General features: G+C 40.5%; 1 protein-coding gene across 6 annotated transcripts in view; it reads right to left on the bottom strand.

The window, feature by feature from the left end:
- The window catches only part of RABGAP1L (RAB GTPase activating protein 1 like), a 254855-nt gene extending 240218 nt beyond the window's left edge, over positions 1 to 14637 (bottom strand). For 2 of the 6 annotated variants that reach the window (XM_055724784.1, XM_055724787.1), the window contains exon 1: positions 14368 to 14632. The gene's annotated coding sequence lies outside the window, so the exon portion shown is untranslated. Of the gene's footprint in view, positions 1 to 14070; positions 14180 to 14367 lie in introns of those variants that run through there. The other 4 variants (XM_055724788.1, XM_055724789.1, XM_055724785.1 and 1 more) reach the window with 4 other exon arrangements.
- Between the last annotated feature and the right edge of the window lie 8766 nt (positions 14638 to 23403).

The raw sequence follows: 23403 nt of genomic DNA, 5'->3' as shown, positions 1-23403 counted from the left end.
GAAGAAGCATGGTGAACACTAGATGAAATATCGGCCCAGATAAGTGAGAGTATCAGATAAGCTGCTAGCTACAAAAGGTAGCCTTCCATCAAGTTGGGTACTTGTTTGGGTTTTTTTTTTCCCCTCCTCCATTTGTGCAGTTTGAGCAAGTAAGAGTCATGAAGAATAAGCTACACCCTAGACAAAACAGTTAAAAATAAGGTTGGGGGGGATTCTTTTCAACAATTATTTAAACAATTATTCAGGCCTAAGATTTGTCTACACACAGAAGTTAGTGGTGTAAGGAGACATCAGTTGAAGAACAAATTACACTAGCATACATGCCACTTCCTGACACATACTAATTTATTCTGCTTACAAGTATAATTCATGCTAGCTAATCTAATTAGTGTTTAACCAATTTAAGGAAATACATTTTATTTTCTGCCAATTAAAAGAAAAAAAATGTTTTTCCTGCTTATCTCCTTCCAAAAAGTACAACTCAGAACTAAGTAAATAAGAAGGCTTCTGCTACATCTCTAGAGATGTCACCAGTCTTCATGTGTATCTTATTAAAAATAAAAATAAGTAATAATAAAAATCGCAGTTACATGTCGAGTTCTGGCAAACAGGTTTACTCTGAAGCCTACCACCATTTCAAACAACTAGCTTAAGCAGAGTAGCTCTTTCCGCCCCAAGGATAAAGCAAACAATGCAAATAAAACAACTCTAGCACCCCTTTACTCTGTTTCCCTGTCATCAGCTACACACTAACAGTTCAGATTCTTGAGCCAGTAATTAATTTTTTACTTTGGAAAATAAAAAGTAGCAACAAAGAGCATCCAACTTTTCATGGCTGGAGCTTAACAAATTTGGGTTTCATATTTCTCTTTCATTGCTACATGATGCTTGCAGGCAGCACTCAAATTGAAACTGAGCACCAGATGATTTACTGAACTGTACAGTCACTCGCTCAAAAATAATGACCTATATTCCAGAGGAAAGCACTCGCCTAGGACAACGATTGTTTTAAAGAGATTATTTCATGGTTTATTCCTTAATAGTAAAAATAACAGTGTTGGTCTAATTTAGCCAACAGAACAACCTCTCTCCATTAAATATATTGAATATTTCAACCAGGTATTTTCATCACAAGCTCTTATCTCCAGTAAGAATTACATGATGTAAAGCAAAAGAGACCATACGGAACAGCAGTATGACACAATGCAGTAGTGACCCTGGGTGCCAATCTTTCTCCTTGCCAAACAAGGGCCTTATAAAGTATCACTTCAGACATAAGTGAAACAAAAAAATCTTGATTCATTGCCTGGCACAAACTACTTTCAGAGCCAGTAACATCAGTATTCTGGCATTGAGGAACACAAAGTTATGACAATTGTTATCTTAAGATTAATGCGACATGCATTTGGGGAATATAAGGTTTTGCAGATTTAGCCTGAAATCAGGACATTTTGTTCATAACCACAGCAGCTGCCTTTATACTGCTAACCACAAACAATGAGATTGCTATTTCTCAAAAACTGTTAAACTGTAGTCAGTCCAGCTCTGCGTTGTGGGATGGACTAGACAAAATGGTTTATGTTCTCTTCTAATCTCATTTTCTTTAGATATTTTTCTTAATATTGTCTTTCATTCTAGCAGTTGTCAAAGGCAATCATGAGTTGTAAATGAATAACCACACCACATGTGGTGGTTATTCATTCACAGGTTTTCCAAAATCATAAGGACTATGAGTTTTGAACTGAGAGCCATCTAGACTAGTTTTTCTATCAAAACTGTAGAGTTTCAACAGTGCCCCAGATAATTTATAAGGAAGAAAAACATTTCCTTAATAATATTAAACAAAACCAAGTTCTTGCTAAAAATAAATACTTCCACACACATTATATGCTTAAAAACCTTTAAGATCTAAGCTATAAAATTGTTGCTTGAAAATGTAAATGTTTAGATATAACATGAAAAGATGGAGAGTGAAATCACAGCTATTTTAAAAAATAGGATTAACTGAAAGTGAAACCTCCTTAAAGTTAACTGCTTGAAATTGAGAAATTTAGAAAGGTATACCTGGCAATCAAACACCACAACAAATGACTCTCTTTATAACTGCCATCGCTTAGCCCTGTGGATGATGAGGTGTTATGGTTCAACTAGCATTCTAATTTTTATTTGACCAATAAATTCTTAACAGCCTCTGCATGTTGGAACTAATCTGATGAAAGTCCACATCCCAGGGCAAGTTTTTATAAATATATTCTGCGATGCAGCTTTACTGATAATTTCAAAGGCCTTGATAGGTTTTAGAAAATGGAGAATGAAACTTCATACAAGACAATAAAACCATTTCCTCAATAGAAGGATGATCTTCCATTGGTAAGAACAGGTCAGTATGCAATCAGATATAGCTGGTACTGATACACCATTCTAATTGCATTAGAATAAAAAAAAAAAAAAAAAAATTCCTTAACTTTGTTTTTTCCATTTAAAGTCTGAAGAACCAAACAATTTGTTCACGTCATTGATGAAGAGGAGAAAAACAAGGTTTGGCCTCAACATGCAGATCACTGTTAAAAGTTTTCTGAAGTACCTAAACTATTCTAGGAGCAAGTATGAGATGTGTGCATGAAAGTTTCTTAAAAGACACATACCAAAGAACAATGTGTCTGTAAAACAGAAATTTTTTTTGTCCCCTCTAATGACAATGTGTTCTTTGAGAAGATTTCTCTGTGTGATCAACTTCACTAATCAAATTATTCCAAATCAATTCTGGAATTCAAGGAAGAACTACTGCTTGGAAAAGCAGCATGAAAAAAATCAACTAACCCCTATACAAAAACCTATTCATTCAATTCATAAACTATTCAGAGTATTTTGTAATCCTGACAAAAAAATTACTTGACCTAAAGGAAGTATCCTTCAAAGCTGTATGATTGACTATCTGGGGGGGTGGGCTGGGGGGTGAAATCATCCGAAGAAAGATGTTCCTATTGCATTACCTGAAGTTACTTTTAAATTCTAAGCCAAGGATGGTCTGTGTGCGTGTGTGTATATAATCTCACACTAACAAACTGCATACAACCTTGATTTTCAGAAGATTCTATGCATAATGTTCCCTTCCAAAACATTTTTCACACCAAGACCTGAAAAGCTTAAGTACTTCTTAAGCTCAGTGCTCCCTCCACAGACTGCGTGAAAAGGGGAACGGAAAAGAGAATACACATGCCCTTTTTCCAAGGCACAATTTCTCCTCTCTTCACCCCAGACATCCATAATGATGAGAATTTATTTTTCCTCCTAAAGGCTTAAAGGAACAAATAACTATTAAAAAAAAAAAAAAAAAGTAAAATCCCATGTAATCAAGAGACAGGTATGATCTTTTGCTCACTCTGTTTAACATTCTTGTTTTTAGAATTCCTTTAAACAGCAAACAAGTACATCTCAAGGTATTACAGAAGAGACTCATAAAAAGCCATCTTTTACAATGATTACAAGAAAAAAGGTTTTCTATAGATAAATTAATCTGGGCTGCCACAGAAAGTTTTTGTTAAGTTATCAAATTTGGTAAGTAGAATTGCTTTAAAGGACAAATTCTACATTAAAATATCATGACAAAAAGACTTTTTAGATCTTTCTTATGGTGAAACTATCACTGAGCTCAAACAAAAACAGCTCAAAACTATTTTTTTAATAAATAAACTTAGCCCCTTGGCCAGATCACCACTATTTAGAACTTATGCACCTCATCTATTAAAATGAATGACTAATCTAGAGCCATCTATAAAAATCACAGAATAAACTCCTGCTGGGGAAACGTATCTAAAACAATACAATATAGCTGCTTATATCATCACCAAATATAACTGAAAAGATCTTGCAAAAAGCTATGACAGAACCCTCATTTTCCTGATGCATTTTCTTGTCTAACATTAACCAACAAGCTTGAAAAAAACCAAACAGCATTTATCTGCTGAGGCAGGCTATCCACACTAGCTTGAATTTTAAGTGTTATATTTCTAATTTGATAAATTCACCTGCTTGCATAAACCAAGAAATCCTGAAAAGCCAAAAGCTGTGTGTGCAATTGCAGTGCCTTATTTTTTTTAAAAAAAAAAAAAAAAAAAAATCACAGTTTCTCTCTCAAAGTTTAAGATGGCTATCCAAACACAAGCACACTCTACTATCAGTTTCAACAGAGATGATACACGTTGTCATTAAATGCAGATATGAACGTTTACTATCAATGTTTACATAGTAAACACTTCCACAAAACATTGCTACTTCTGGAAACAAAGGAAGGAAGTTACAGGCAGTTAATCTAAAATATAAAATTCACAGAAACATGAAGCATTATGAAAAGTCATGTTCTATAAAGTAGTTATAAAATCATACCCCTTCCACAACAGTATTTTCAGCATATTATCTTGGTCTCCATTATGGGAGAGTGGTAAGTTATGAAGTCCCTAAACACAGTACAAGCTATGAAAATGAGAAACACACAGTTGAGAGTTTGCAAATATCAAAGGTGGGCTACCCCAACCAGCCTCAGAACCAAAGTGTCAGAATGGGTAATGCTGGCACCACCAGTGACAAACCCATGGCATAAGTAAATCATTTACAACACAAGGAATCCAAATCCAAAATACAAAGTGCAACCCAGAAGAGCACCAGCATTCCAACACGCATCCAAGTCAAAGCTGAGTGTCCAAGGAGCCTAACAAAGCACCCAAAACCCTAACTGTGCAAAATCAAATCGACTGCTCAGCAGCCCCCGCAAACCAGATGATACTAACAGCAAATCTGCACAGTGTGAGAACGTAATCTTATTACGGCACCTCACATGATTTTTCTGGGAAATGTACAGAATAATGCAACTACTTTTTCCATACTCCACAATAAGACCCCAGGAGCTCACTTACTACCAGAAAGAACAAAAAGCAGAATCACAGAGGCCAGGAAGAGAAACTGGGAGGGTCTGCTAGAACCAGGACCACTTCTATTTGTCTTATTATACTCTTTGATCAAAAGCTAGATACTATACTACACCTCAGCCTGACCTCTTTACGGTCAGTCTGACTTTCTGATGTCTCATGATGAAAAAGAAGAAGAATCAGAAAGGGGAAGCTCTAAGGGTCAAAGGGAAATTAGCACTCAGAACAACTATGGGGAACTTTCAACTCCACATTACTCTTTTGCGGCTCGACAAAGTATTCCCCTGGACAGTTTGATCAATTCTTTCCTCTCTCCTCTCACAGCTTTTATACATCCCTATAGTAGTAAACAGTAACAATTAACTTCAAAACAATGTAAAAATCAGGTACTGACTTTTCTACTGTGCCCTTAAGTCACTTTCATGCCTTACTCTTGTTTCCTCAAAATCATTTAACAGTTATCTTCAAGAAGAATTCTAGCTAGCAGCTCCCCATTTCTTGGAAGCTTATACTGCCAACACTAATTGTTAACAATTAGGATCAAGTAGAACAGGAATCAAAATACCTTTTTATGATACAAGTGTAACTAACTCTATGAGCAAACACAAACTGCCTCTGTGAACAGAAAGGTCTAATATCTCCCAGGGCTAGTATTCACTGCATCACCTGATCTGAGTTCCAATTCAAGTTTTACTCCAAAAGCAACTGCTAGCACACACAAAAAGTTCTCTTTCAACTCCATTGCTATTTTGCACTTCAAGGCTCACAAACACTTAAATTCAACTGGAAATGTCGATACTTACACACTACAGATATTTCAGTAACATACTTAAGATGCAGGAGATGAAAAAATGCCTTTAAAAGCTGCAACTCTTCCCACCTTCTCTGCTAAGTTTGCACAAGTATCTGGGCAGTCACACACCGAAAGAGACTGGACAGCTTAAGTGACTGACAACTAAACCCCAGAGAAAGGAAGGAGGATTAGAGCATTTCTCCAGCCAGTTCAACACTTGACTACAGAAGCACCTACGTTAGCACAATAATGCAGAGAACACAGACAAAACCGAGCAGCTAGGACTGCAGACAGCTATGGCTTACGCAGCACTGCCACCAGTAAATTACTTGAGAGAGTTCTCATTTTTTTCAAAATAACAGGAAATAATGAAAGTATACACCAGTGAAACAAACCAAAACAAACTGTTCACAGAAGGGGGGGGGGGCAGGGAACAAAACCTTTTTCTGCCACATGTATTTCAAATCCTTCAGTTTAAATCACATTATCTAATATTTGTTTCTCAATAACATGTAAAAAAAAAATCATGGTCCTATGAAAAACATATCCTTTTGCAGCATTCAAACTCTTAACAAAGGGAAATACACCAGTACCTTCTTTAAGTACAAAGAAAAAACCCACTACATTATTTGTGCAAGCTTATTTTAAAAGTTTAGCCAGTTGTTGAACTTTTCCACCTATTTCTAAATTAAAATTCTGGATCTTGTATTCTGTATCAAAATACACACAGACAATGCATTAGATTCAGATTAATTGCATTTTATTTTCACACTGATTTGCTTGCAAAGGCCTGAAAAACTGAAAAGACATAGCAGAGCCTTCATCCCAAGTTAAAGTTTTGGGAGGAGAATAAAGGGTTAGACATCAAAGAGAAAAAAATTAACATATAAACTTTTTCTTACTGTAATATTTGTTAGAAATACAAATATGTGTATACAATATGTGTACACAATACACAAATACATAATGGAACAGATCTCTGTATCTCAGCAAAATCATTTTATCTAATTCCAGAAGAAATGCAGTAAGTTTGCATACACAATAGAAGCACAAATTAGAACCATCTTACTATGCTGAAACAGTAAATAACAAGACTCCAGATCTCTGCAAAGTACAGTAATCACGTTAAAATATCTAACCTGAATTACTTTAAACCACTTTCCACAAGAGAAATTTCAGGGAGTGCACATTGCTACCGAATCTATAATCAAAATTCAAAAATACCTGGAGACATGCCTGTATGACAGCACTGTAAGGCCGTAACACCACCACATGAGTAATTGTACTGAATGAAAAAGCAATTTATTTCTACGTAACTACTTTTAAAATAAAACACGGGGGGGGGGGGGGGGGGGGGGGAGGTGTGCACTTCTAGTTAACATAGAAACCAATTTACAATAAAGGGACCTATTTCCCTGAATAGTAATAAAGATTATAAAAATTAACTAAAAAATGAGTTCACACTAGAAGTCAATCCTTAGAATAAGATTCTTGGACAAAGCCTTAACTCTCACTTTTTCTTTCTAATAGGAAAAATAATGTTACTTATCAAATGCATGGAGAACCGCAACAGATCAGCGTATGCAGTTTGCTTCCTGCCTAAAAAAAGGTGGCTGTGTGTCTTAAGGTACGTGCAACAAACATGACCTAACCAGAACGTTCAGCTACACTTGAATTGAAAGTACAGCTACTTAACTTAGCTCAGCACCCTAAAAGTACAGAGGTTTAAGAATTGCTTATCACTGATAAGTAGTATAACTTCAAGACTATGCCATATCTGGAAACTAACACCATCAAATTTTGCAACACAAAACTTGCCATACTGAAGTTTTGGTGAGGAAACAAATAACTTTTATAATATATATAAAATACATATAGTGTAAGAGACATTATGACAACCATATTTCTTTGCCTGCAAGAAAAGACCAGGGATTGGTCATAAATGGTAGACTACTCAAAACTGATTTTACATTAAAAGGATTACTACTACACAAGCTTTATAGCAAGTACTGAGAAAGGACTTTTGCTGTCAACTTACATTCACATCCATTTCATTCCTCATCCACTGACCACATGACTGAACCGTTGAGCAGGTTACTTCACTTCTAAGCCCAACAGCAAGACAGAATTCACACTCTGCCACTTCGCAAATGGCCTTCAAGATCCACCCTTAGATTCACTCTTAGATGCAGTCACTGAACAAAATCCTGTTCTAAATGGCAACTTACTGGTTCTTCGAAACACCTTCCACTTTTCTTTTCTTCTGCCCTTTGACCTTTTCTTTCCTATTTAAAAATTATATGCAAGACACTAGGAATTTAAGCAGTAAAGGCAGGGAGTTTACCATCGTTAGTAATAAGCTTCACTATTTAAGAGGCTGCCGGTAGCCTAATGTAAAATGAAAGATCACATTTGAAAGGCAAATGCACAGACTGCAATTGCACCATTAGCTACCATAGTTATCGAGCATTCTTTTACACAGAAATGTAAATCCACTCAAATACCTTTCTACTATATTAGAAATCAACTCAGAATTCCCAACCATGTAAAAACTATATTTCTAGTCCAAATGGATATGAGAGAGCTCTTCAGACAGAAAAGCTAGACCAGTAACATACCTGAGTTTACAACCAAAGCTGTGTCTTGGTGCTGCTTCATCAACAAAGACGCAGCACAAATCACAACACTTGCACCAATTAAGAAACCACAGGACACGTCAAGCGCATGCAGAGGATTTAAATCAACTGAGAGCTTTGTTCCAAACTGTTTGCATAGACTGTAACTCAAGGACTCTCGCCCTCGTTTTTCTCAAATAAATGAGAAACACAAAACTCACACATAACTAAAGGGTTGAATGCATACATGAAATAAATGATCCCCCACTACTCATTTAAAATGGTTCAATTTCCAAAATTTTTCTTTATTCCAATGATTTCTAAAATGGATTTATGCATTGACAGAAAAACATTAAATGAATTCCAATTGAAAGCACTTAGGTACAGACTGCATTAAGTTAAATATTTATCCATCCATCTTGCTGCTAAATTATCAACATCTCCTTTTCACCTACAATGCACAAAAAAGGGAAGGGCATACTGAAGATGTAAATTGCTACCTGGAGTTAATTATTTTAGTTATTGGGAGGGGGTGTGGTTCATTTACCTCATTGTTTTGTCTCCTTGGCACCACAGTGCAAGCTGCACTCTAAATTTTAGACAGGGCTTACCCCCTTATCACAAGAGCTTGGTAATGCTTACTGCTTGCTTTGGAGGAACTGACACCTTTTATTCAGACTTTTCATGCTGAGGTTAGAATCGTTTATTAACCAAGACTTCAAAAAATTTCAAAGTTTTACACATTTCTAGATATGAAAGTCTAAAAAGAAACCATTTTAATCTCTACTGCAGAAGCATACAGAAGGTAGATGCCAGGAGAGGCTACCTCAGAGGAACACGGAGACACAGCCTGTACACACAAGGATAGCATTAGGAAAAACCAACATCCCACCAGAGCTAAAACTGACAAAGGATGACAGGCAACAAGGATGGATTCCTGTCTCAGAGGTAAAAGGAAGGAAGAAGTGCTCTTTCTGCCCAGTGGGACAGGGGACCTGGTAACAAAGTACATGGAAAAGGCTGACATACTCAATAGCTTTTTAATCCCAGTTTTCCCTAGTGAGGTCCACCCTCAAGCCTCCCAGACCCCTGAGCCTAGTAGCAGTCTGATGGAGTAACAAATTACTCCAAAAGAGGAAGATGGAAGCACTCAAGAAAGTTGAAAATACTTTGCAAAGTCTGTGGCACTAGATGGGATACACCTGAGAATCCTGAGGGAGCTGGCCAATGCCACCAAGATACCACACTGCCACTTTTTGAAAGGCTATGAGATTAGGGGAGGTTCCTTCTGACAGGAAAAAAGGCAAACATCACACCCAGCTTCAAGAAGAGCAAGAAGAAGGATCCAGGCAGCTACAGATCAGCCAGCCTAACCTAAGTCCATGAGAGGATTATGGAGCAAGTTGTGTGGGAAACTAACTGCACTGCTAGGCTAAAAGAACAGCAACCAGCAGTACCAAGTCTGTTAACAAGTGGTTACAGTCACATCCCTCAGGGATTACCACTGAGACCAGTACCATCTGATGCCTTTATTAATAACGTGGATGCTGGGAAGGGGGGGTATACTCAGCAAGTTTGCCAATGAAATTGGGCAAACTACTCAAAGGGACCTGGACAGGCTGGAGAAAGGCATTGGCAGGAACCTCATCAAGCTCAACAACAGCAGGTGCTAAGTCCTGTATCCGGGGTAGAAAAACCCCATGGTACAAGACAGGCTGGACACTAACCAGATAAAAAGCGACTTTTGCTGAAAAGTTCCTGGAGATCCCAGCAAGCAAGAAGTTGCTCAGCAGCGTACCCTCGCAGCAAAGGCGGCCAAGCCCACAGCCCAGCCAGCAGCTCCAGGGAAGTGATCCATCCTCTCTCTTCAGCACCTGTGAGACTGCATTTGGAGTACTGTGTCCAGTTTTCAGCTCCCCGGTACAAGACAGACACTGACACACTGGAGCAAGTCCAGTGGAGGCCACCGAGCTGGCCAGATGGCAAGAGCACGTGATGTACAAGAGGCTTACAGACCAGAGTTTACGCAGGCTGGAAAAGAAAAGGCTCAGAGGAATCCTTATTGCTGTCAACTATCTAAAGGAAGGGGGCAGAAAAGACAGAATTGGACTCTTCTGGATGGTGCACAACGACAAGAGGCAACAGATATAAGTTGGAAAGGAAATTCCAATTAGCTTATAAAGGGGGGGAGGGACCACTATGAGGGTAGTCAAATGTGCAAACAGGTCACCCAGAAAGGTGTTAGGGGCTGGAACAACTTTACCTGAATTGCTTTTGCTTTAATTTAAGCAGGGAGCGGATTAGATGACCTCCAGAAGCCCCTTCCCTATTATTTCATCTGCCTGTGATTCTATTTCATAAATTTCTATTCAGCAATTTTTCCATAAAGTTTATTACTTCTAATCATATATTTTAAAAAATCAGTTGCCCTGTACATATAGTAAGCATGCATCCAATGTGGTATGCAAAACTGTAAACATCTCTTACCTACTTGCCCTTTGAACTTCTCCCCTTTGCACCACTGTGCTTCCCCCATAACTAGGGAACATAAGTTTTCAGCATTGGCACAATTTTGCACTTTTAAGCTTACTTGATCTAAAAAAAAAAAACCAACCAACCCACATGTTCTTCAGTGTCCTGACCTGTGTTTCAGGGGTGATGAGAGTAGCAAAGCAGAGGGCTGTGACTCCTCTCACTTTGATGCAAAAAACTAACTTTTCCTCTGTCCACTCAAAAACATTAGAAAGACCTTTGTCCCTGCTATTCTTTCCAAAATATAAGAAGCATTCCACCAAAGAAACAATACAGTAGAGGTTTTGCACAAGGGCTTTACTCATCTTTCAGAGTAATCTATTTAACTAAGCAGGTTTTGGAATCCAATTTATGTATTATTTACCAAACAGACACACCCAACAAATTTTTTTTTCTTTTTTTTTTTTTCCCCAGCTTCACAAAGTCCCCTCTTGGAACATTTCTGATACCAAAATTAAGCAAGCACCTTAAAAGCCACAGAGGTATTTCCTAATAACCTACACATTGGTTTTGTTTCTTTTTAAAGTTAAGAATACAGAAAAAGGTGAAATAATTCAGTTTCAAATTCTTTTCAAGTATGTCAGCCTTTGCTTACAAACCAGGACTCTGTCAAAGAATCCCTTCAGCAACCCAGGTTAAACGGCTCCCGTTACAGATGTACTAGCATAGAAGAGTAAGACTGAGGCTGGAACAAACTGCCAAATGCATGAATTTCAGAAAACACATCTTATGAAAATATGCTTGAAAACATCTTAATCTCCCTTAAAAGGGCACCCCTATGAAGCTCAGAGTTAATACTTGAAATGTGCATTTTAATTTTCACTTTGAAGGCCAAGACTAAAATTAATGGTGAGAAACCGAGAGATATTAGATGAAGATTAGTATAGCTACTGGTCAACAGAGAAAACATGCAGGGTTGCACTTCAACACTTTTTTGCATCCATTTGTTTAAGAGTGCTGCTGTTTTTGATACCAAGATCAAAAGTGCCAATACATCAATCCACTCGGTGCATAAAATGGGTATAATCCAATGACAAATTAATCTAGACTGGAAATCAGGAGATGTGTAATTACTGAGGTCAGTCAAGTTTGAAATATCCTTCCAATTATAGCAGGGGTAGTAACAATATACAACTGATTATTTTTAAATTAGAGCTGAATACATTTACAAAAGCCCCCATCTAACAATACCCAGATCATTCCTCGAAACTAATGAATCAACAAAAAACTTCGAAGAAAGGATAGAGCAGAAGAAAACCACAACTACTTCTGTGGACTCATGGAAGAAAAACAGAGACACAGAGGTACCTCTTAAAAAGCAGTGGTCCGTTTAACATTGCCAAAAGTAAATAAAAAAGACAAACACCACCATGGCTTCATAATCAATGTAAGCCAGCACTGCCATAAAAAGAAGAGCTCCTACCACCCTTACTATCATTTGCTACCTTCTTCACAAGTGGCATAAGCCAATCAAAACCACAGGGTAGCTTCTTTTACTAGTAGTGTCTTCTTACATTAACTTACTGACCATAAAGCCATGACCCAGATAAGTGCATCACCCATCACAACTTCTGTGACTGTGTCAGAACTGCAGTTACACCCAGCACACTTCTTCCCCTGCACTGAGACAATGCCCGCACAGCTAGACAAGCGAGCTGGTTCAGGAAGTTGTTGTAACCAAAAAGTTAACCTTGGAGTGGAAAAAATAAGAAATAAAAGTACTATTTTGTAACCAGTTTAGTTCCCTTAACTCACTTTCTGGCTGTGGAAGTCCCATTGATGACACAAGGGAAGGAGCAGCCACAACTCAGACTGCCTTCAAATGCTCGGAAGCATGCACCAGGAACTTGTTTCCCACAGAAAGCCACATTATGCCCTGGATCTTTTTGCAGTTCCCTTACTAACATTACCAAATCTTAATCTGTGAATCACTTTTTGAAGGACTGAATGCTATTTTTAACAAAGCAATACACTTCACTGTAATCATCTTCAAGAAAACACTGCAGAGTACTTCCATTAATGCTCTAGTGTAGCTTCAAATCTTGTAACACTCAAGTCAATTTGTGCTTACTGTGTGTGACTACACTTCTATCTCTTCAAGCTTAAACTTCAAACTAAACTCTTAATTAGTATCATTAATACCTTCTAACCCACATAAACACTACTGGCTACAGTCCTACTTAAAATGTAGACACAGGCATAATTTGCAGAACTAATCTTATACCCCCAGTAAATCTTCACAAGATCTGCAGCGCCAGTCAGTCTGACAGGCACTCAGGATTTTGGCCTATATCACAGCGATTTGGTCCAATAAAGGCATGGTACTTTCCCTGAATTTAAAGAGATAAGAAAACATTTCCTGGAACATCACCAGAACCTCTCTTTGGAGACAGAAAGGACAGTTACCCTTCTCCAAAGTTTTATTTGAAAAGTCACCAACATGCTTGCAAGACTACAGCTTGACAGTGAAAACAGAAGAACAATGCTTACCTAAGCAAGCTACTTCTTGTTGCTGGATTTGTTTCTGTTTTAAAGAAAAGCTGACACCTTAAATATTATTTTTTCCTTCTTACACAAAAGAATGGATGCATACATGCATGCAACTATAATATGTGGTAAGCTACGACACTTATATACAACACTATCAAAACCAAGTAATCTTAACAACACAGCTTTGAAAGAGTGACACCAAGAGCAAAGTCCACGCCACACTTCAGGAACTTAAGAAACGAACGGAGCTGCTAAGTCCATGTCACTCAGAGTGCCATACCCACTTCAGATGGTTTCAGCAGGTTTTGAGGTACTCTATCTAAAGACAAGGATCCTTGTACTGGATCACAGTTAGGGAGGGCCTACATACAGAATGGGGCTTGGAGGAGAAATAAAAATAAATATTAAAACAAAACACCACCACACACAGAGAAGAAAAGAAAAAAGGAAGGAAAAAAAAATACGTGGATTAATCTGAGCCGTGCAGACAGCACAGTTTTAGGACAGTAGTTTGCTAGTTTTGCCTCCTGGGAAGTGACTTCACTTTTCCTAAGGAGGAGGAGGAAGGGAGACGAACGCTTCCACAACCCTCTCCCCTCACCGCGAAAACAACTTCGTTTTTTTAACTCCCCCCTTCCCCGCAGCTCCGCTCCGGGGGGAGCGGCATTTCCCCAGCGCCCAGACGGCCCCAGGCACTGCCCCCAACGCCACGCACCGGAGAAGGCGAAGGAGCGCACCGTCCCCGAGCAGCCCCGCGCCTCCTCCTTCCCCCGCCGCCGCCGTGAGGGGGCCGGGGCCGGCAGCGCCCGGAGCCGAGCGGCCGGCTCGGAGGCGGCGGCAGGGCCCGCGGGAGGAGGAAGCCACCTCAGGTCACGGAGCCCTGTCACCCTGTGACACGGGGCGGGCGGGGAGCACCGCCGCCCGCCCTCCTCCCCTCGCCGCCGCCGCTTCTCCTGAGGAGGGAGCGACGACGCTTCCCGCCCTCACCCCTCACGAGACCCGCGCCCCTCACCTCACCCCGGCGAAGGAGGCCCGGGGCAGCGTCCCAACCCCTCTCGCCGCCGGCGACCAGGCCGTCCTCCCCGCTCCGCCGCCTCCTCCAGCCCGTCCTCCGCCTGGCCCCGCCACCGGCTTTCCGCGCAGGAGAGCGGGAGGCCGGCGAGAAGTGCTCGGCGGGCCGCGCAGCCGCCTCAGGGCCGGGCCGGCGCCGTCCACATTCCGGCGGCGGGTGGATGGCGGAGCGGGCGGGGGCGCGCGCGCGCGCACCGCATCCCTCCCCCCGCTGACACGGCGCGAGCGCCGGCACCCAGGGCGGCGGGGCGGAGCGCGGGGCGCGAGCGGCCGGCCCCAACCCCCGTGGCGCGGCGCGGGGCTGGCGGCGGAGGCGGCGCGGCGGGGCCCGCTGCCCTGGCAAGGCGGGACCGGGTCGCGCACGGCCTCCCGGCGGCGGGGCCGCGGGGCTGGCGGCGGGGCCGGCGCGTCAGGGCGCTCGGCCGCCGCTGGAGAGCAGGGGGAGCGACCTGCAGGTCGCGGGGGGTTTCCAGGTCTCAGTTCGCCTTCTGATGTTGCTCCCCCGTCTCACGAAGCGGCACATTGTGTTTAGCTTATCAACAGTGGTTTTGTACGGTTAAACAAACATTTACTATTTAAATAGTAAATACATGTGTATGTTTAAGTATCAGCGCTGTTTATGTTTAAATAATGAAAGGTTGTTCTATTGTTGGGTTTTTTTTCATTTTGTCTTGTGCGTGTAACAAATTACATTTAAATTAACCACAAAATTTATACAGCTTGTCTGCGTACTTCCCATTTCAGATGTGGATCAGCAAAACCTTGAGGAATGTCAGACCACAGCCTTAACTAAAGGACCTGTGCTGTGAGAACGCCAGCGGGCCGTGTCCCGCCACCTGGGGACAGCCAGATTCCCCACGCCGGTGCTGTTCTACCTGGTTTTATTGTCGCCTGGCCCAAGCGCTGGGAGCACCGTGCTCCTCATGACGACAGCAAAGAGGCTGCGACAGCTTCTGTCTAGATAACGCGGGTGTTGAAATGTGGGGTGGCTGGCCGCACTGCCGCTGGCCTCCCCTCTCCCATCCCTGCCTTGAGTGAAGGTTGAAGCACAATTACTTGTAGCAGCAACACCACACAAGTCTGATTTGATTTTGGAGATCTGTTTAACGCACTGTAAGAGCGCGGCTACTGACAGCTGATGCATCTGAGGGTTTAATTCCCCTTAGTGCTCGTTTGTATGCTGTAAGAAAAGCAAAGGAAATTCTGAATATGCAAACAGGCGGAGAGATGGCTCAGTTACATGGTCATTTTGCACTGTGATGCTGTAACAAACCAGTCTCAAAGCTGGCAAGGCAAGCAGACAAAGACGAACCTCTCCCAGAGAAAAGCAAAGCAGGACTATTTGGCCAGTTGCATGCTATGCCAGTCCCCTGCTTTCTTGTTGTTACTATCCCCTATCTCTCCTTGTTGTCTGCAGCCAGTGTAAATTAAATTATCTTCAGGTTATTATTATCACACCATACAGTTCAGATGAACCACAAAAGCATGGAGAGAGAAGAAAAAATTGGACGGACAGACGGACACCGATTTTACTGACTATTACAATAGCAGAGTAATAAGAAAAAAGTTTCCCTGGAACTGTACTCAGCTGCTGCACACTGATGTAAGAATATGGGTAATAAACAGGAGGAACTGAAAGTCATTCTATTCATAACCAAAATTATGAATAAATTGTTGTAACTGGTTATTGTTATGAAAATGTCCAGTTTGTTCAGGAAGCATAGGTAGGCAAAAATGAACACAAGGTACAGAGCTGGTGGAAATATTTGGATAATGGCAAAAGAAAGGAACAGTGTCACAGCAAAGACCCACAAACAAAAAAGTACATCATACATTAATTTGGATAAAATCATCCACAGCATAGGAACTGGTGATAATGAGATCTGAAATAGCGAAATAGCTACTCGGAAAGTATTTTGGGAGACTATACAGTGATCATTAACTAAGTTAAAGACTCTCCAAAAGTGAAAGAAGGAAAATCAGACCAATAGACTTGAAGAAAGTAGGTTTCAGTAAACTCACTGTTTGAATGCCAAACTCTGCTGTAGCAAATACAAGAAAAAGTACACTGTGGACAGTTTGCCCTTTCCTGTAGAATCAACATGAAGGCTGCAAACAGACAATTGCAATAAGAAAGCAAGATAAGTCTGGCTAAATCTGAACCATTTCAATGGCTTGCACCTTTTGAAAAAAGCAGAATCTAGGTTAAAGTATTAAAACTGACAACAAAGTGATTGTTGTAATATGTATGGAAAATCCAGAAGGGTTAACGTACAAAACGAGCTAAAATTATCAAAGAGCCATAGAGCGTAATAATAAAACCATTAAATTTAAGATTATCTGGGAAGAACTGATTTCCGTTCAGATGGGTGAAGAAACTATTATCAAGTTATGTGAGGAAGACCAAAGCCTCATTTTTTTGCTTTGTTCTTCTCCAAAATGTCAGCTGTAATCTGATGGCATACATTAGCAACATAAAAATAAATGATCAAGCCAAACTAAGGAAAGAAACAAACTCTGTTCAAGAAAGATGCTTACAAAAGTCATGTGCCAGGCAAGTTTCAGGCAACATATTTAGCTGAATGGCTCAGCAGTCTCAAAAGCTGTTAGCAATTACCTTCAAGAACTCAGAAAAGAGAGCTGATGTTCCATGGGACCAGGAAAGAGGAAACAGTGCCTGCCTTAAGAAAGAAAAGGATGGGAATCAGAGGCCATCAATCAAAATTAGCTTTACTTTGTATCAGGCAAAATACTGGAACAACTTATTAAGCAAATTATTTGTAGGGCCTGGGGATGATAAGATTAATAACAATAACATTTCAAAAACAAATCATGGAATCTTGACTTCAGCAAGGCTTCTAACTATGTATCTTCTAATATATTAAGAAGGATAGAGGAGCAGTAGCTACACGAAACTTACGTGAAATAGTTAGAAAATGACACTCGGAAGTAGTGCCAGGTGATTCACAGCCAAGTAAGAAGTTTGTAGCAAGTGAGATCTCCAGATGCTTACATACCCCCAAGTCCTGAACTGCTTCTGTGATACAACAGGATAGAGAATATTTTTATCGTATTTGTGGAAGATATCTTGTTCAGGTGAGACCTGCAAGTATTTTAGAAGATATAATTAGAATTGAACAAATCATGACGAGTTAGAACAAAGATCTGAAGTAAATAGGATGTAATTCAGTAAAGCAAGAAACTATTACGTATACCTGGGAATAATTGACTGCAAAAATGTAAGCTGGAGACAAACTGATGAAGCAGTTACTTTACAGAAAGAAGTCTTGGCTTGAAGCAGTTCACAAAGAAAATGAGTCAACAGCGATTTGGTGTTGCAAAAAATGTGACTGCTTTACTGGAATGTAGAAAAAGACTCTCAAATACAAGAAGAGCAAAATAATTCTTGCACTCCACTGAGCTCAAGAAGGCTTTTGGTGAAGAACAGTGCTCAGTTTTGGGCACCTCCTTTCAGTTAAGGAAGATCGCTGTGGAGAACATAAAGAACCAGCAGTCTGGCAACTTCACCTTGAATCATACTCAAGTATGGCTGAAAGAAGTTCAGTTGGACACCTGAAAAGTCAAAGTCCTATGAATGTACAGCCTAGAAAAACAGGACAATATGTGTAATGAAAGCAGCCTGTATGTATACAGAAGCGAATACACATACCAGCCCATCTGTTTAATAATGGAAATAACTTTATGCTGCATAATGAACTTGCAAACTAAAACACTTAATGAGACTGCTTTTTTTAGTGTACTTGAATCCTCATATCCTTAATATCCTGATAAAAATCCTGAAGATTTAGAGCATCCACATGTTAGGAAAAAATTAACTTATTTTACAATCCACAAGAATAAATATTAGTGGCAGGCCTCTCCTGCATTATCCACTATGGGGAGCTGAAGCATAATATTGCTGGACAAATGGTGCTAAAGGAATGCAGTTGAGCACTTAACTGGAGCTATAATGTCCACATGTATTGATTTCCACAACCTCACCTCTACAGGGCTCACATGGAAATATTTGACTTGATAGAGAGAATTCCATTTAACCGTCTCTGAAGGACACTGGAAAGCCAAGCTTCCTATATATAATAGAAAGAAAATACATAGTTCAGAATAAAAGCACCAAATTCGAGGGCAGGAATGCTGGGAAAACATAGTTACACATCTATTTTAGAACATACTATTGTGTGACTTGTATGGATGGAATGGTCTCCGCAACTTCCTGTATGTTTGTATCATCCTTGTTAAATCAGAATTTCCAAAATAAAACCAAAATTGTAGTGACTGTTTATAACTGATCCCGCTGTGGTCTCTCTCTCTCACAGCTTTGGCACTAGCATTATCCTAGGGACCTTGCCTCAGGTCTTTACAGCATGTTTGAGCACACTAGCCTAATATATTGCCATATTCTGCAGAGAATACATTGGGATTTACATTGTGTATCTTACTGCTGGAGTAAGCTTTAAAACCCAGAAGAGCAAGTGACTTCATACAGCTTTAGAACTAACAGCACTGGAATTCAGAATAGCTTATGCAGTGACTTTTCTCTAGAGAGGTTTGGTACCCCTAAAATCATAAGGCTGGTGCCAAACGTCATATGCCAGAGGTAAAACGGGGTCAAATTCCCTTCAACAGGTAACTAATCAATACTTGAACTGTATGGGAAGCATTTCACTTTTTGAATACTCACTGAGACTGTCTAGACACAAACTGTGGAGAAGCTAAGTTTGATGCATTAAAAATGTTCAGCACATTTCAAATATTTGAATTAATCCGTGACACAGCCCTAAATAAATACACTGTCCACATAATCAAGAACAGAATATAGATAATCTATTTTGTAATGTGATTGATAGTTTCCCATATTTGGTGGTTCAATAGTACAGAAACGAGTTTACAAGCTATTTCTGACAAAACAAATCGATAAAAATCTGACAATGCTTGCAATGAAAGCAATAGCTTATTTTCAGCAGTATTAACTGGGAGAAAACACAGAAAATGTTTCTAGAGGCTTTGGGATGAAAATATGGCCTTTGTGCTGAGTTACAGCTAGAGACTTCCAAATTCTTTCACCTTTAGCTGCCTTAAAAAACAATATTATTCTGTTTTACAGAGAATACATTGAGATCTACGCTGCCCACAGTCACTCAGAAATGAGACAGAATGGAATTTAGTCCTGGATTCCCAATGAACAACTATGAAGTATTTTGACATTTTAATGAGATATTGTATAAATGCATAACCATACAAATGAATTTTAATTAAAAGTGAGACCATGTCTACCAAGATATAAAAAATTACAAACATTCTTCTTGTAGGAATCAAACAATTATTTGTTATTCTTACATACTAGTGCTATATTTTAATGGGATTTGGTATCATCTTTTTGTCTGTTGCAGATTTACAAATTTAGGGCTTAATTTCCTTGTTACTTTTGCATGATTCATTTAGCAATAGAGTTCCTCTTTAGAATATTAATACCAGATAGACTTAAGGTATCATAATAGCAGAAATATAAAGACCTATGAGGAATTACTGACAAAAGATTTGTGTACTAAAATTACTTAATCCAGAGAAGTAATAGAAGGGAATGAGATAGCCTGAATGACAAAGAGCATTATAACAATTGTGTGAATTAAGACACAATTCAGCAGTTGAGAACCATTTGAAAACTACATCCAGGATGCTCAGGTGGTGTATAAATGCGTAACTCCATAATACAATTTTAATTACAAGTGCAAAATCCTTTCTGCTCAGATTCTAAACATTAAAAGAGCAGCAACCCTTCCATAGCTATACACTTTTTAGAGCTGTGATCTGCAGTTTGCAAGACACAGCTGGACACATATAAATAATGCCACAAACATATAAAATCCTTTTGCTACCTGTTAGCGTGTCTTGTGCCTGTGTGGTGAGAAACAATGTCTCTGTCTCTCACTAGGCTCAGCAGAAGACTTTTGTAGCTGTTAGGTTCCTGATGGGAATAAGGTTTCCTTTCACTTTTCTATTTCTCATAGTAAATTTAATTTTTTACTGTCTTTTCACCAATTATAACTATATACAGGACTGTAAGCATGCAAAGGCATTGTGCTTGTCTTTTCTGTGTGTTGCTAAAGAGTGACCGGGCTGTGTGTGCCCTTCTTGGCCCTGCCCTGTAACAGCAGAATTGAGTGCCAGGCCTCAAATGGCATTGCTAAACTGGGGGACTCAGCTCAGTAAATGGTCAGTAAAACGAAAGGAGCATCCCTTCCCCTATTTTGGGGTGGGGAGTGGAACACAATAGGTACCAAGGAAGCTGCCTCCTGAGAAATGTGGATTTGATGATTTAATTGGTATTGAGCTCAGATGTGATGGCAGAAAGGGTCATTTTTACACCTGAAACTATCTCAGGGTGGAAAACTAGAGGGAAACCATGAGGCTTAGTCCCTCCATGGCGGACCCAGGCACCCTTCTAACATATTATAAATTGTTATATATTGTTAGAAATTGCTTATTTGTATAAATTGCCATAAATGTATTTGTAAATTATTAATTGCTACTAGAAAATTATTTTGTCTTTATTACACATAGATTTTTTTGACAATTGCCATTTATTTTAAGTTTCCCTACCATTTGGTCCTGAGCCCTGCAGTGACAATTCACCCCATGGCTCCCAGCTTTGCCCCTGGATCCTGCGCCAGGGGCAGGATTTGCCCACTCCCCAGACCAGGGAGAGGCCATCTACACTCCTCAGCTGCCCCACACAGAGCTCAGGGTGGGGATCTGCCCCTGGGTGGTGGACCTACACATGGGGAGGGGTTATCTGCCCCTGGGCAAGGCATTTCCCCTGTGAGGAAGGTGAGCCTTTTAGGGATGTACCTACCCATGGGGAGTGATTTACCCCTGGGGGAGACGCACCAGCCTTCCTTCCTGCCCATACATTTGCCCGCAATGTCCCTGATCTGCCCTGCGACCCGCACCTGTGCCCAGCTCCACCTGCCCTGGCCCCACAATGGCCTTAATGCAGGCACCATCGGCAGAGACCTACAGGGACACCAGCCCCCCAGGACCCTGCCAGAACTGCTCCTCAACCACTGTTACCCACTCAGGCATGCATTTACCTCCAAGGGGATTCAATGTCCCAGAGGGGGAATTTCTTTCCCCACAGCCAGGAGGGGGTCACAGGCCCAGCACAGATCCCCAACACTCGCAGCCCTGGGGAGGTGTCTGGCCCAAACCAGGGTGCTGCCCCTCACCCAGGGTCACAGTTACCACCCTGAGCCCAACTCCTGTCCCCCTCGAGGCTGTGGCTGCTGGGAAGGCAGCGCTTCAGCTCTGGGTTACCCTCATGGCTGACTCCCTGCCACACTGGGGGCAGAAATCTTCTCCTTTAGCCAAGTCACAGTGCGCTTCTTTGGAGGAGGTTGCTGAGAGCTGGGAGGAGGCAGCCAACTGACACTTGGAAAAGAAGCTGAAGATCATGCAGAAGGAAAGTAGAGAGTCAAAATCTCCTCCTAAATTGCTGATCGTGATTCAGGATGACAGCCTTCCTTCAGGTCCTCTGCAGATCTCGATTTTATAGAAGCCAACAAAGAAGGCGTGCTTAGTAATCCTAACTCCTCCAGCAGACCAGCCTTCCTCGTGAAATCCTTGGTGCGAAGGGAGGTGGAGTACATGGAGGCCAGGAAGCTAGTACTGGACAGCACAACCCCTGAAGAAGAGCAGGAAAAACCCATTCTAGATAGACCAGCAAGGATCTCCCAGCTGGAAGACACCAGACAGCCCAGTAATGTGATTAGGCAGACTTGATCTTAAGGGTCTTTTCCAACCTAAATGATTCTCTGATATGGTTTGTATATGGTTTTGTTCTTTTAGCAGCTGACATGGAAAAGTAGACAGGGTCAGATTTTTAGAACTGTAAAATTGCATTTCCAGGATTCTCCTTTAGATTTGTGAGCTTGAGAAGTGCAAGACAAAGCCAGTTTGGTTCAGTCTCTGCCTCCTGCCACTTGTGAATGGTAGCTGTTACACTTGAGAGATCAGTGATTTAATATGTTTGCTCTCAACTCGTTTTCAATGTTTGACTCACCTACGTAGGGTAGAAACAGTTTTATCTTCTCTATTTAATATGCAAATAAGTGTATGTATGCATATGTGCTTCCTGTGGAAGGAAATCTAAGAAGTTGGAGTTTGTGTATGAAAATAGAGGCCACTTTTTTTCTCTCTCTTTTTTGCAGTGCTGTGCGTTAATGGAAACATTGATAAGAATAGCAGCTGCCTGGGACAGACAATGATAAACTGTGACATAAACAACCTTCCGATATCAAATTCCTGAACTGAAATTCGACTTCAACCAAATTGTAAAGACTAAGAACTTTACGAGGAAGGTGAATAACTTACTTTGACACCTGCTTTTATGTGCAGGTAGCATGCATCTGCCTAGCGGAGCCACCAGAATACCAAAAGCACTAAGGACAAATAGATTGGAGAAACTGTGGCCTTATGTATAAGAAATTTCCCTAACAGAACAGAAAGCGTGCTTCTCAAATATTCTGACTTTGTTAACAGGCTAAAACTTTTGCCCATACCATAGGCTTTCATGTGCTTCAATGAGTATGTGATAAATATCCATTAATCTCTGAGAAACTGATGTCAGTCTTGCTAAAATGAAATTAATTGAATGCCTTTAAAATAGATATGCAATGTAAGCTCCATCTGTGTTCACAGTATGTTCTAATCCTTTCACTGTTGTTTCTTTAGCAATTGTATCTGTAGCTTATGTAGAAAAATAATATCAAATATAGTCAACCAGCCAAACCACAAATACTATCTCTTCCTGTCTGGTAATGAGAGCTAATCCCACTATTAGTTACTATTTTTAAGTCAGCTTACCGATTCCCTTTAGTGAATTTCCTTTTTCTTCTGTTGTAAATGCTGTTGGAATTAAGGAAGAGTAGGCAGCATCACCTGGCATGTCACATTCCTATAG

Source organism: Falco cherrug, chromosome 12 (genome assembly GCF_023634085.1).
Source record: "Falco cherrug isolate bFalChe1 chromosome 12, bFalChe1.pri, whole genome shotgun sequence".
Lineage (NCBI taxonomy): Eukaryota > Metazoa > Chordata > Aves > Falconiformes > Falconidae > Falco > Falco cherrug.
The sequence above is the reverse complement of the archived record's forward strand: the minus strand, read 5'-3'. Positions and strand labels throughout refer to the sequence as shown.